Consider the following 12,059-nt stretch of genomic DNA (forward strand, 5'->3'; position numbering starts at 1 on the left):
CCATGGCATATTTTCCGATTTTTTTTTTCTTTCTTATAAACACACCCTATATATCAGGTTCGCTACACTTAAATGTTGAATTCCCAGAAGATAAATGTGTATTTGCAGATTCCCCCTTCGTTCTTTTAGAGAGTAGATGCACAAGGACGTACCTATAACTGATTCAGTCAGTGCAGTGGCACCGGTTCCAGTGCGTTCGGAGGGGCCCTGCCTGCTGCTACCAGTTATTTTACCAGTCGCCTAGCAAGAGTTAGTTCTTAAGCAAGTCCCTGGCTCTCAATTTACTTGTGGGAGAATGCCACTGAAAGGAAAGTGACAGGCTCCAGGTAGAATGCATGCTTTAGTGTGAACGGAATACTTTCAGAATTAGATTTTCGGGTCGGTCTACTGCTCCTCATAAGCTGGGCTGAGCTGAGCTGCTTTGTAATTGGCTGCCTGCTGTCTTCCCATTATGAAGTCGTCCAGCTGACGCCAGCACGTGCACGAGAGCACAATACGTGTGGTCACAAGTTTGCTATGTGGGTGCTTCCGCATCCGGTGCACCGTTAATTGCGCGCGATAACCCACCTGCACGTGACGTTACGGAAAGCGTCCTGCGACACTCGCGCTGGTAGCGGCAAAGAGAACCGCAGTGCCTCGAGATTTGTAGAGTTGGTGCTCTCAGCTGGCTTTGCTCAGAACCCACACAGAACCGTCCGCTGCTTTGCACCTTACAAATCTGAGGTAGGGGTCAGGTGTAAACGAGGCAGGTGTGAATGAGGGAGCCCCCCTCTTTGTCTTAAATTTATTGTAGCTTTATAGGTACGCCGGGGCCTTCCTGAAGTGTATATTTCTTTTAGGCTGACGTTTGACAGGTTTCTGTGGAGTATTATTAATATGTTACTTGATTTGAACATGCACAGGTAAAACATAGGTAAATGTAAGCCAATGCGCACTGAGCCATATAATGTTCACACCGTAATGCAAAAGCTCAGTACCATATTGGCACGGGTAGCAAGTCAGGATAATCGACAGGGCTATTTTTGTATAATGTAAAGAAAAGATATCTTTATACCTTCACCTGCATGCCAAACCCCTTTCCTGGCACTCCGAATTTTTGGCAAATAGCGAAACATAGGCAGAGGGAAATAATGCAACAGTACAGCACACAATTTGCGAAGAGGAGGATGAAGTGGAATAAAAAGGCAGCTCTTTTGCCTCGACATCTTCCACTTAGCCTCAAGACCTCTCCTCCAAACGTGTTTACCATGGTTCATATCCTATTTTCGTAATAATTTCTCTATTCCACAGCACTGAAAAAAAAATGTAAGGGGCAGATGGGACCGCATTTAAAGTTCTGCACAGCCGCGGTGCGTCCATTGGGGCGTAGGGGCGTAGCCCCACTAGTCCACATGGACCCGCGGCTGCAAAGGAAATGTACTTTTCTTTAAAAAAAATAATCACCACCTGAGTATTTTATTAAGCGCCGCCGCCGAGCCCCACCTGGAATCCGGGCAGCTTCCGAGTTTTCCGGGGGTGCGCTGTGCGCAGGGGGGCTGTTCTGCACAGCTTGAGTGACAGGCTGGGCTGCAGCAGCAGAGACAGGTACCCCTAGCTCGCAAGTGAAGCTTGGGGCTGAAACTAGCCCGAGCATGCGCAGTTAGGCCCCCCCCATAGAGAGTGACCATGGGGGTGCTGGTTTAGCCGGGCAGCAGCCCCCAGCGTTAGGAAGGGCGAGAGGGCGAGCAGTGAGTGTGCCCCCCTAGCCAATCCTGGCGCTGCTGCAGCGCCAGGATTGGCCGGTCACCGGGCAGCAGGGCAGGGCAATCCATTATTGAAAGCCCCGCGTGGGTGGTGCTCTGCTACTTAGCCGCACTACATAATGGCCAATCACTGTGTTTGACTTGAATGTAGTCATACAGTGATTGGCCATTTCGCGGTGCACGGCGCTGCTCAGGCTGCTGACGTCGGATGGCAGGCAGGCTGCAGGATCCGGTTCTAGTCACCTCTTGGACCTGGTGTGTGAGGTGAGCTGCACTGCGGTTGGAGAGTGAACAAGTACTCTAGGGTGAGTGCTGCCCGCATACCTCCTGAACCAGAGCGCTGACTGGAGAGCTTTCCCTGTGCGTCCGCAGTTGTTAGGGCCCAGAGGTCGGCTTGGGCCTAGCCCATGTGACGCGCAGGCCGGGGAGTGGCGGCGACCCTCTTGCCACAATCTGTGTTGGGCCCCTAGTTTGGGCGGGAGTGATCGGACAAGCCTAGGGGCTGGATCAGGCCTAGGCTGTGTGACGCCGTGCTCAGTTAATTGTTTTTCATTATGGAATCGTCCTTTGAATATTAGCATTTGCATAATTTAAGAAGCTATTTACGATGGAAAACCCAACCATGAGCCTGTCACGCTGCCTTTGGTTTGACAGTTGGTTGTTTTTACAAGGTTTAAACAATGGAAGACGTTTGTACAAGAGACTCTGGCAAATTAAAGGCACAGTTTTTGTTATCAATAATTAATTATATTACATTGTCTACCATGCTTTGATCGATTGGACTTTCCTTCTTAATTGCGCTTATGAATTTATTTATCTAGTTTGAACCCAAATGTTTGACTCTTTCAGCGCAGCAATTCACAGCACAAATCTTAAATTGTGTTTGAGTAATCCAAAATCCTACGTTTTTCAACTAATATTTTTAGCAATACTCTCATATTGTGTATCTTTAGTTGTAAAATACACTAACATGTCACAACAAATAGCATGATTTTTGAGCGACACAGAGGGGCTTATTTACAAGTCCCTTGAGCCGCTGGGGAGTCACTTTTAAACTGGGAAAAAGTGAGGTACAAGGAGCTTGTAAATGAGCACCAGAATTATTTCTGCGGTTTAATTTACCTGGCTTTGGCGAATTTTAGTAGTTATTAGTTCTGCAAAATGACCCTGCAGGGTATGATCTACTCAACGGTTCCCCTTATTCAGGGGAACCGTTGAGTAGATCATAGCCTGCATCCAGGTGAGTATTAAGACTTGCACTGATGCCCTAAAGCCTGTTCTGGCGAGGTAGAGTTTCATGTTTTTTTCAGTAGTTAAAACTGATGCCATGCATTTTCTAGGTGATGTGCTTTTTAAAGGAGTTCTTTCTGGAGAGTGTATCAATCTAAGTAATTTTACATTGAGTGTTAGCTTGGCAGGAAAGCTCTCAAAGATGATGTCCAAAACCCATGTTGGGGTCTGTGGTTGTTTGATTTTGCTGGTGAGCAAGAGAAATTATATCTCTGTCGGGATGAGCTCTTTAGGCAGATCTTTCTGTCCACATACTTAGTAGCAGAGACGTAAAACTTCTGATGTAGCTTGTGAACACCTAAAAGTAGTAAACTTACACAAAAGTGTAAGATTTGCTTTGAGAATCCGGGCCTGGCTTTATAGAGCCAGTAAGCTGTTGTTGTCTGGACTTGTGGCGATGCATTTATCTTCAGTCCACGGAAGTGAGGTGCAGTTCCTATTACCGTTTACAGCTTTATTACAGCAACTAAATAATTGGGAGAGTTAAGAGTAGTTTCTACAGAAATACAAGATGATTCTTAAACCTAATAAGTGAATAAGTGAATATTATGTGAATATGTGGCTTGTGATTTGAGTTGATGCGTTGTAAACTTTTAAAAATGAGAGAGAGAAAAAGAGAATGATGTGAGGTCTGGTAAAAGAGAATGTTGGAGATGTATTACGATACTGCACAAGATATATGTATTTATATTTATATGTATTTATATGTATTTATACTGTATTTATATTGAAATTTGATATTATTGCACTGTACTGAATTCAGCACCTGAGCGTAATAGGACGGAATGTATGAAGCTCTGTGGTTATACTGAATAAGCAGCTACCTATGTTATGCCATCTATTATAAGCAGCTACCTTTGTTATGCCATCTATTAATGTAATAACTGCACTTTCACAATTGCTTTATTAACCTTCCTGCTTTCTCAAATTTGCTTGAAAATGCACGATTTTTCTTCTTTTTTTTCAAAATGTTCAAAGGGGGGTAACCCCCCCCAAAACTCCCTTTTGGGGTTCGGGCTCGCTCGCTGCGCTCGTTTGCTACGGTGCTGTATGCAAATCACTTTGCTCCCCACCACTTTTAAATGTCACCCACCGCCCCTGCATGTTATCCCTCGTTCCTGTTTGACATAATCATCCGTTGGTTTAATGTAATGCTTTAACTCCCTGTCATGGCTAATTATAAGTACTGTAAATAACCAGATTTAACATTACCCAGTGTATGAATGGGCACTCAAGTATTGACTCTAAAAGCTGAAGGGCTGTGTTGGCCCTGCTAGGACTCTATGCTATGGTTTCCAAACAGCAGCAGATGTAAGCAGTGAGTGCATAACCTGTTGAGCCTTCTTGTCATCATAATTGCTGAGTTTTTTTGGTACACTTTAACAACCATTGCCACCCACCACTGACTTGTCACAAGGGGTCAGAGACACGTGGCAGAAACTCCTTGTGGGGCATAAATGGAGCCTAATGTCTTCTGCTGTCATCCTTGTTGTTAAATCATAACGTTTTAAAACATATATGCGTTATTGCCACATTTGGCAAATATATCACAGTAAAGGCAATAGAGATGGCTTTCAAAGGTCTGCTCAACAGTAACACTTTGAATACCACAGGAAGTGTAGCAGATTGAATATTAATGACCTGCATTAAATAGAAAAAAGGTCAAGAGAATTAATAATTGAAGCAAACTCATCCCCAATAAGTTCATCCAGCCGCTCCTGAGCTCTGACTCTCCATTGATATTTGCATGGAACCTGTGACACAATGTAGGACATACAGTTGCTGAATGCCATCTCACGGATAAAAAGCACAATACGTCTGTGATCTAATCTGAACTACGGTTCACTGACCATTAAAAACAAATCACTTTATAGAGGCTTGTGATCATTCTGAAGAGCAGTTAAGAATGTATGTAAGCCCTTATACTCCTTTCAGTGTAATGCAGAATATACAGCTTTTGTCCAGAAGATCACTTCACTCCTCCAACTATATAGGTGTAGGGACACTTAGGGTCTTACTGTCAGGGAGTCAATTCCCTCTTAGCATCCAGCAATGTAGAATAAACAAGTGTAGGTGTTACTATGTTCTTCTCTGGCCTTTTAAACCGTTGTAACATACATTCTTCAAAACTGGCCAAGAACATCGGACAAGTAGTTCAGTTAAGGTATCTATCATTACAGCCTAGAAAAGGAATCATCTAGGACAATTCCACAGCATATGTTTAACCTTAACGTTATCATTGCGGCTTTTGATCCATGCTGCTGGGTAATTTGGCTTGACCGTAGTATATTTTCTGTGGTTTAAGTATGATCTATGCAGGGTAAAGAATTGTATACATTTAAACCAGGATTTCAGGGACACCTTCTGAGAGTACTGAAGTGTTTTCTCCATCCTTAATCAGTAAATTATCTACGCATGTCCAGTTTTCACATATCTCTCAACAATTGATAGGATAGTACTTGGGCCCCGATTACAAGTCTGGTGTTCCACGGACTGCTACACTTGTGGAGGTGCGGCGGTGGGGGTCTCCCAAACGCCCAATAATGAGTCGGACAGTCAGACCGCCCAGCTGCTAGGAACCGCTGTTCCCTGGAGGTGGAGAGGCATCAATATGCTTGGCGGGACCGCCGCAGTAGTAAATGTAAAAAACAAAATATATATATAATATAAACTAAACTATATATATTTAATAATAGTAATACAATGTGTGTGTTTATATGTGTGGCTACAGTGAGGAGGAGTTAGAGGGTACAAGCATTCCTCTCCCTCCATGTTGTGCTTGGTCTACATTGTTTCACTAGCACCAGTATGACTCCTAGGGAGACCCTGGTCCATTGCTGTTCAACTGCGGCCCCTTGCTCAAGGAGGAGCATATCTATTTATTCTGGGTGACTTCTCCCTTTGCAATTGGCTTCTGGACTGTTCTGTGTGATATTTACATTTATTTTGTTGTTTGTGGGCTCTTTGAAGATCACTAACTCATATTAGCTTTCCCACCACTAGACTAAGGACCTTCATTTCAACCCAAATTGCTTGGGGCCAGAGAAACAAAGATAGGACTTTCCTGATCTACTTACGGTACTGCCATCTTGGAATAGTCTGTCTGCAACAAGGTACTATGTACTCCAATTGGCAGGAGTAGAGAAAGAAAGGCAGTTTTCCCCTTCTGTGGGCATGGGGCCAGAGAAACAAAGATAGGACTTTTCCTGATCTACTTACGGTGTGGACATCTTAGAATAGTCTGGCTGTGACAAGATACTATATACTCCAATGGGCAGGAGTAGAGAAAGAAAGGTAGGACTTCCCCTCTGTTCTACCTGGAAAGCAGCCATCTTGAAATTTTCTGCTGCAACAAGTAACCATGGTCAGCTTTTACCTAAGAGTGTAATAATTCACTAACCTCCGGTGTCATATTTATAACAAACAGTGCATCCTTTAGCTTCGCTCCGTCGAATTTGGAACACTTGAATGGAATATTGCACACTTAAAATTTGGTTGACTGCAAATCGCTTATGGGGACCTTAACCCTATAGGGCTGTGATTTTTTTCCTCTCCCCTGCTGTGCATACTAGAGCATCTGACCAACTGGCTCTGGTAGGCCTTAATGCGTTTAAGATTGGCGATCCCCCCAACCTATCGAAGAAAGCAGCTAAGTCCTTTAAACACAATCTACTCAAACGTTGTCCTGAAATGCTTAGCTCTGATACCTATTTGTGCTCGTCAAAGGGTTTAGTGGTTACAGACCTTATGTTCTACACATCCCGAAGAGCCCAGTGGAGAAGAGCCCTAACTGCTACACTTTGTTGCAAAACCCCCCACTGATTCTGAATGATCATATTACCTTCTCCAGTCCTCAATGGTGATCTGATCATATTTCTCTATAATAATGGCAACGTCCTTATTCAAGCCTCCGACTTGAATCTTATTTGCTTTGACATAAGCTTTATGAAGATTTAACATTCACTTAATAACACTAATTCTAGTCTACATCATATGAGTTTACCCTCAACTGTGGAATCTTCTTTTCCCTCCCACTTTGTTTCCATCCCTTCCCCCTCGCTCACTATGTACTAGTCTGTTACATTCCATGGCATGGTGGATGAGTGTAATACTTACAAACCCTACCCTGTTATCCTGGATTATCTAACTCAAAGTGCCTGTAACACCAATCTTAGTGCTCCTACTCTGCTCCCAATCTCCACCCAACTGACATCCCAGATGCGGTGGATGGTGGATTAATCACAAACCCTACCCTGTTAGCCCTGAATATACAACCCAAAGCGCCTCTAGTGCTTCTCCTACTCTGCACTCAATTGTTTACCCCAGTACCCCACCTATCAACCCTCACCTTACTATCTCCTATCCTATATCTTCCCCCATCTCACAGGCGAAACTCAACTTACCTTCCACTTATCTGCCTCTAGGGTTCTCCCTTTAACCCCTTTCATCGAGCCCGGACGTCATCTATGCAAATCCTCCCCCCCAGGGGTCAATATGCCTGAACTCCAGCGGACTATGGTCTCCCCCTGCAATTGGGATGATGCTGAGTGTATATCTTCCAACTCCCTTCTACCTAAAGGACTCCATACATTATCTCACTCTAGGCTAGACACTGATTATGTTAGTCTCCCATTCTTTGAGGAGTAAATGGCTGACCTCAAGCATGATCTCCTTACTGTCAAAGAATAACTTGCAGACCTTCCTACACTTCTCCCTGAAGATGGAAATTTTTTGCAAATTCTATCCCTACTGCGGGTTTGATCTACCTATTCTTCCATCTAATGTTAAACACTGCAGGGAGGATAGGTCCTTTCTCACTATCCCACACTGCCCACTCTAGGCCCCTTAGGTTCTCACCGCAGTTGCTGGATGAGGACATGCGCACACTTCTTTTTACTTACAATGGTTATTGGTGTGCCTTCTCTGGCTGACCAGTTAACATACCAACTATCTCCTCTGACCCTGGTAGAGAACCTATATAGTGCTAACCTTTTTCAGATCACCACGTCTCAACCAGAAGCAGTCACTACCATCTCTCATATCAAATCGATGCTTCTCAACTGCAGATCAGCTGTGAAACATGCTGCTGATATCTCTGAACTCATTATCTCTCAATGATTGGACCTCCTGATCCTTACTGAAACTTGGCTCAAGGACTCCTCTTCCACATGCTTGACATCTTAATCCCTCCTGATTATGACAGTATCAGGTGTGATTGATTGGTTAAAACAGGATGGGGCATTGCCTGCATCCATCGCTCCAGCCTCATAGTGAAATAGGCTCCAAAGGTGCTGCTGTCCTTCTGTGAGCGCCTAGTCCCCGAAATCTGGAACAATGGCAAGATTGTCTTGTGCTCCATACGATATATCATCCACCTGGTGACATTCTCCTCTTCATAGAGCAAATTATGGAGTCCATTTCCTCATGTGCGGACCTTCACACTAGCCATATCTTCCTCGGGGATTTTAACCTTCACTGGAACGACACAAATGATCCACTATTATGCTCTTTTAAGGCTTTCCTCGGCGAACCTCAACCTCATCCAGGCCTGCAATGGACTCACCCACAATAAGGGTGCTATCCTTGACCTTACCATAGCTAGAGACAACATTATTCTTCTCGATTACATTATACCCTGTGATTGGTCGGATCATCACCAAATCTCCTTACACATCATGCAAAAGGTCCTGCTCAGACAAGGACAACTGCTTAAAACCAAATAGCTGGTTCTGAGAGACATCAACATCAATAATCTAACTACCATTAGCAAGAATCTGCTTCAGTCTCCCCCTAACATGTCTAACATGGATGAACTTACGGATAACTACATCAATTCCATGTCAAGTATTTTTGACTCTCGCGCTCCCAAGCAACTCAAAAGGATTCCGATCAAACAATCCAAACCCTGGTTTAATGGATTCCTCAATGAGGAACATCACAAACTTTGGCTTTCTGAGAGACTAAAGAGGAACTCTCCCTCCACTGCAAGCCTCAATCAGTTAAGGAGGATGAGAAGTGCATACAACAAACACATTTGCAGTGCTAAATCAGATCACTTCAGGACCCTGCTTGACAGTGCTAAAAACAGACCGAAGAAATTGTTTGAAATTATCAAACAACAAGCTACTCACTCTACAAACCATATATCAGCATTCATGACCTCTTGCCCCAGTGAGGAGGACTTCTCAGCTCACTTCTCGGATAAGACAAAGAAAATTCAATATGAACTGCAATGTTCTGCACCAAACCGGCGGTCCTTGAGCTCCCCTGCATTTGTTGTACCTAAAGCAGAGAGTGCATCTTCCTACCCCATAGTCCACTCTCCTAAAAACAACGCTTCTTGGAATTCTTTCCTGCTCCCTGATGATGCAGAGCTGGCACATTCTCTGGCGTCTCTTAAACCGTCTAATAACTTTAGAGAACCTCTTCTCTCTAAGATTCTCAAAGATCTTTGGCCATTCTTCCACTGTGGGCCCGGACCATTCAAGAAAGTCTCTTACATGACTGCCTCAAGATGGGGCAAGTTACTCCCATCCCTATAAAGTCTAATGCCGACTTAGCGGATCCCAATAATTTCCATCCGATCACCAGCATCATGACTTTAGCTAAATAACTTGAGAAATGCGTTCACACACAGCTCTACAACCACATTGAGAAACGTCGAAGCCTTGACCTTTACCAGTCAGGTTTCAGAGCAGTGCACACTTCTGAAACAGTACTAAATCACATCGTGGATGACGCTTTGAGATCCCTTGATCAAAATGTCCCTTGTCTTCTGATCCTTCTTGACTTGTTATCCGCATTTGACACTATTAAACATGAAAACCTGATTGCTATCCTTCAACATAGGATGGGGTTTTAAGGCCCTGTCTTAAATTGGTTTGCTTCTTTTTTGCATAACCGTATCCAAAGAATCAAAGTTAACCAATCACTTGCCTCAAGGACCCCGGTCACTATTGCAGTACCTCAAGGTTCTGCACTTTCAGCCATGCTCTTCAACCTTGTCATGGAAACTCTCTCCGATATTCTGAACTGCTCTAACATTCAATACCATATGTATGCTGTTTACACTCAACTATATTTGAAGATATCCTCTCCAGATGACACAAAAACTCTAAATGATACACTTCTGAAAACTCAACCATGGGTAACACATATTAATCTGCTGTTAAATACACTCAAAACAGAATTCCTCCTTATTGCCCCTAGCAGCCACTCGGCTCCTACCCAAGACTGGATCAAACAACTCTCTGCAGTCAGCTGCACCCCTCATGTTGTTAACTCTGCTAGATCTTTATGTATCACTTTGGACAAACACCTACATATGCAAGCTCACATCAGTGACACTATTAGGGGTGCCAATCATCGGCTCAACACCATAAGGAAAATCAAGCCATTCCAGTCCCTAGTTATCTCACGCTTGGAATAGGGTTTGGTCACCCTAGCTAGCCTACCTAAAGCTAGATTGGCTCCGCGTAGAGCCACTCTTAACGCTTCGGCCAGACATATCACGGGCTCCAGAAAACATGACCATATCACTCCTGACTTTATTCAGCCTAACTGGCTATCCATTGAAGCACTGATCTGGTTTAACATAGCTTTCCTGACGCACAAAGCCATTCATTATAACACCCCCATCTACTTGGCAAAAAAACTTGAGCTATCTGGCTCGCGTCAGAACTCAAGAAGCTCTAATACTCTAAATTCAATAAGAAAAGAACATACAACCGTGCCTTCTCTGGTCTTGCTCCAAGAATTTGGAATGCTCTTCTTCCTGAGATCAGATCCAACTCGACTACCTCATTCAAAAAACATGTCAAGTGGCTACTCCTGAATGACCACCTACAGCAAAAGCCCTGTTGCCATCTTCAAGCCACTTCCATCGCCAGCTTGACAGTCTTTTATACCTTTTGCTAAAATTGTGTTATGTTTCTATTCACAGGTCCTTTTTGATGTACTGTTTGCTGTAACTTTTCTTAGATACTTCTCGTGTTCTATTTTGTTCTGTACTCATGTTTTGACCTCTTGCCATGTACCCTCCTTTGTACAGCGCTCTGATACCCTGTTTTGGTCATGTTCACGCTTTATAAAAACTTTTGAAGGAAATAAATATAATATAATACTCACCTCACCTTGAATATTGGGACATTTGTGTCCTCTCCCCACGCACTGCCTCTACCAGCATAAAGAACCATGGGAACTGTAGGCGATATCTGTGAACTACAGGAGGCGTACACTTGATACCTGTGGGGTGGAGCTCTCTGTCCAATAGGAGGGCAGTAGGAGCAGTCAAAGATGGAGATGAAATTATGCTGCGTTGTTTTTGGACAGGCATTTGAGGAAGGCGAAAGGGTTGCCGAAATGCATTATGCCCATTGTCCTCAATTAAAGCTTCAATAGAATTCCCCCGTGTGGCCTCTTTCTTCCCGGTGTGGAGGAGTTGCTGGATATTTTGCACGCTGGCCAGTAGCGTGTTTATAGGGGCCCGTTCCGTCAAGCGGCCGGAGTGTATGCTGGTGCAGCAGCTGCTGAAATCTTCGTACCAAGGGATTGGTGAACTCCGGCCCGCCTCAGCTTGTGGGGAAAAGGGACAGGGCTGCTGCCAGGAAGCTTAAAAGGATTCTCCCGTGTGGTCTCTTTCTTCCCGGTGTGGAGGAGTTGCTGGATATATATATATAATATTTATATTTTATATATATATATATATATATATATATATATACCTGCTATAGCGCGACTCCCGTGGCGGATGCCTAGCGGAGCAAGCTGCACAAACTGAGTTTTAAAATTGATACAGAATTACCCCTTTGCTTTTAAATTTGCAGTGCATCGTTGTTCTGTGTTGTGCCATTCTTTTAATAGTGCATTGCTAGCTACCTTTCTTTTCTCTCCTGAGGCGGAAGCCGGGAGATCTTCTCTTGCTCTGTTTTTTCTACTGTAATGGGGATTGTGTTTTACTCCTTTGGGGGCATTTGAGCACTTACCTGATTCCCCTGACTGCCGCGCCGTTCTTCCTTGCCACCCTAG

The 12,059-nt window shown here is 44.0% G+C and overlaps 1 long non-coding RNA gene across 1 annotated transcript in view; it reads left to right on the forward strand.

Annotated features, from left to right (window-relative positions):
* The first annotated feature begins 601 nt into the window (after window positions 1-601).
* The window catches only part of LOC144824067 (uncharacterized), a 736,106-nt gene continuing 724,648 nt past the window's right edge, over window positions 602-12,059 (forward strand). The window contains exon 1 of the long non-coding RNA XR_013608881.1: window positions 602-723. This is a non-coding gene — a long non-coding RNA (uncharacterized LOC144824067). The remainder of the gene's footprint in view (window positions 724-12,059) is intronic.

The sequence above is a fragment of the Lissotriton helveticus genome, chromosome 3_1 (assembly GCF_964261635.1).
Source record: "Lissotriton helveticus chromosome 3_1, aLisHel1.1, whole genome shotgun sequence".
In the NCBI taxonomy this organism is placed as follows: Eukaryota; Metazoa; Chordata; class Amphibia; order Caudata; family Salamandridae; genus Lissotriton; species Lissotriton helveticus.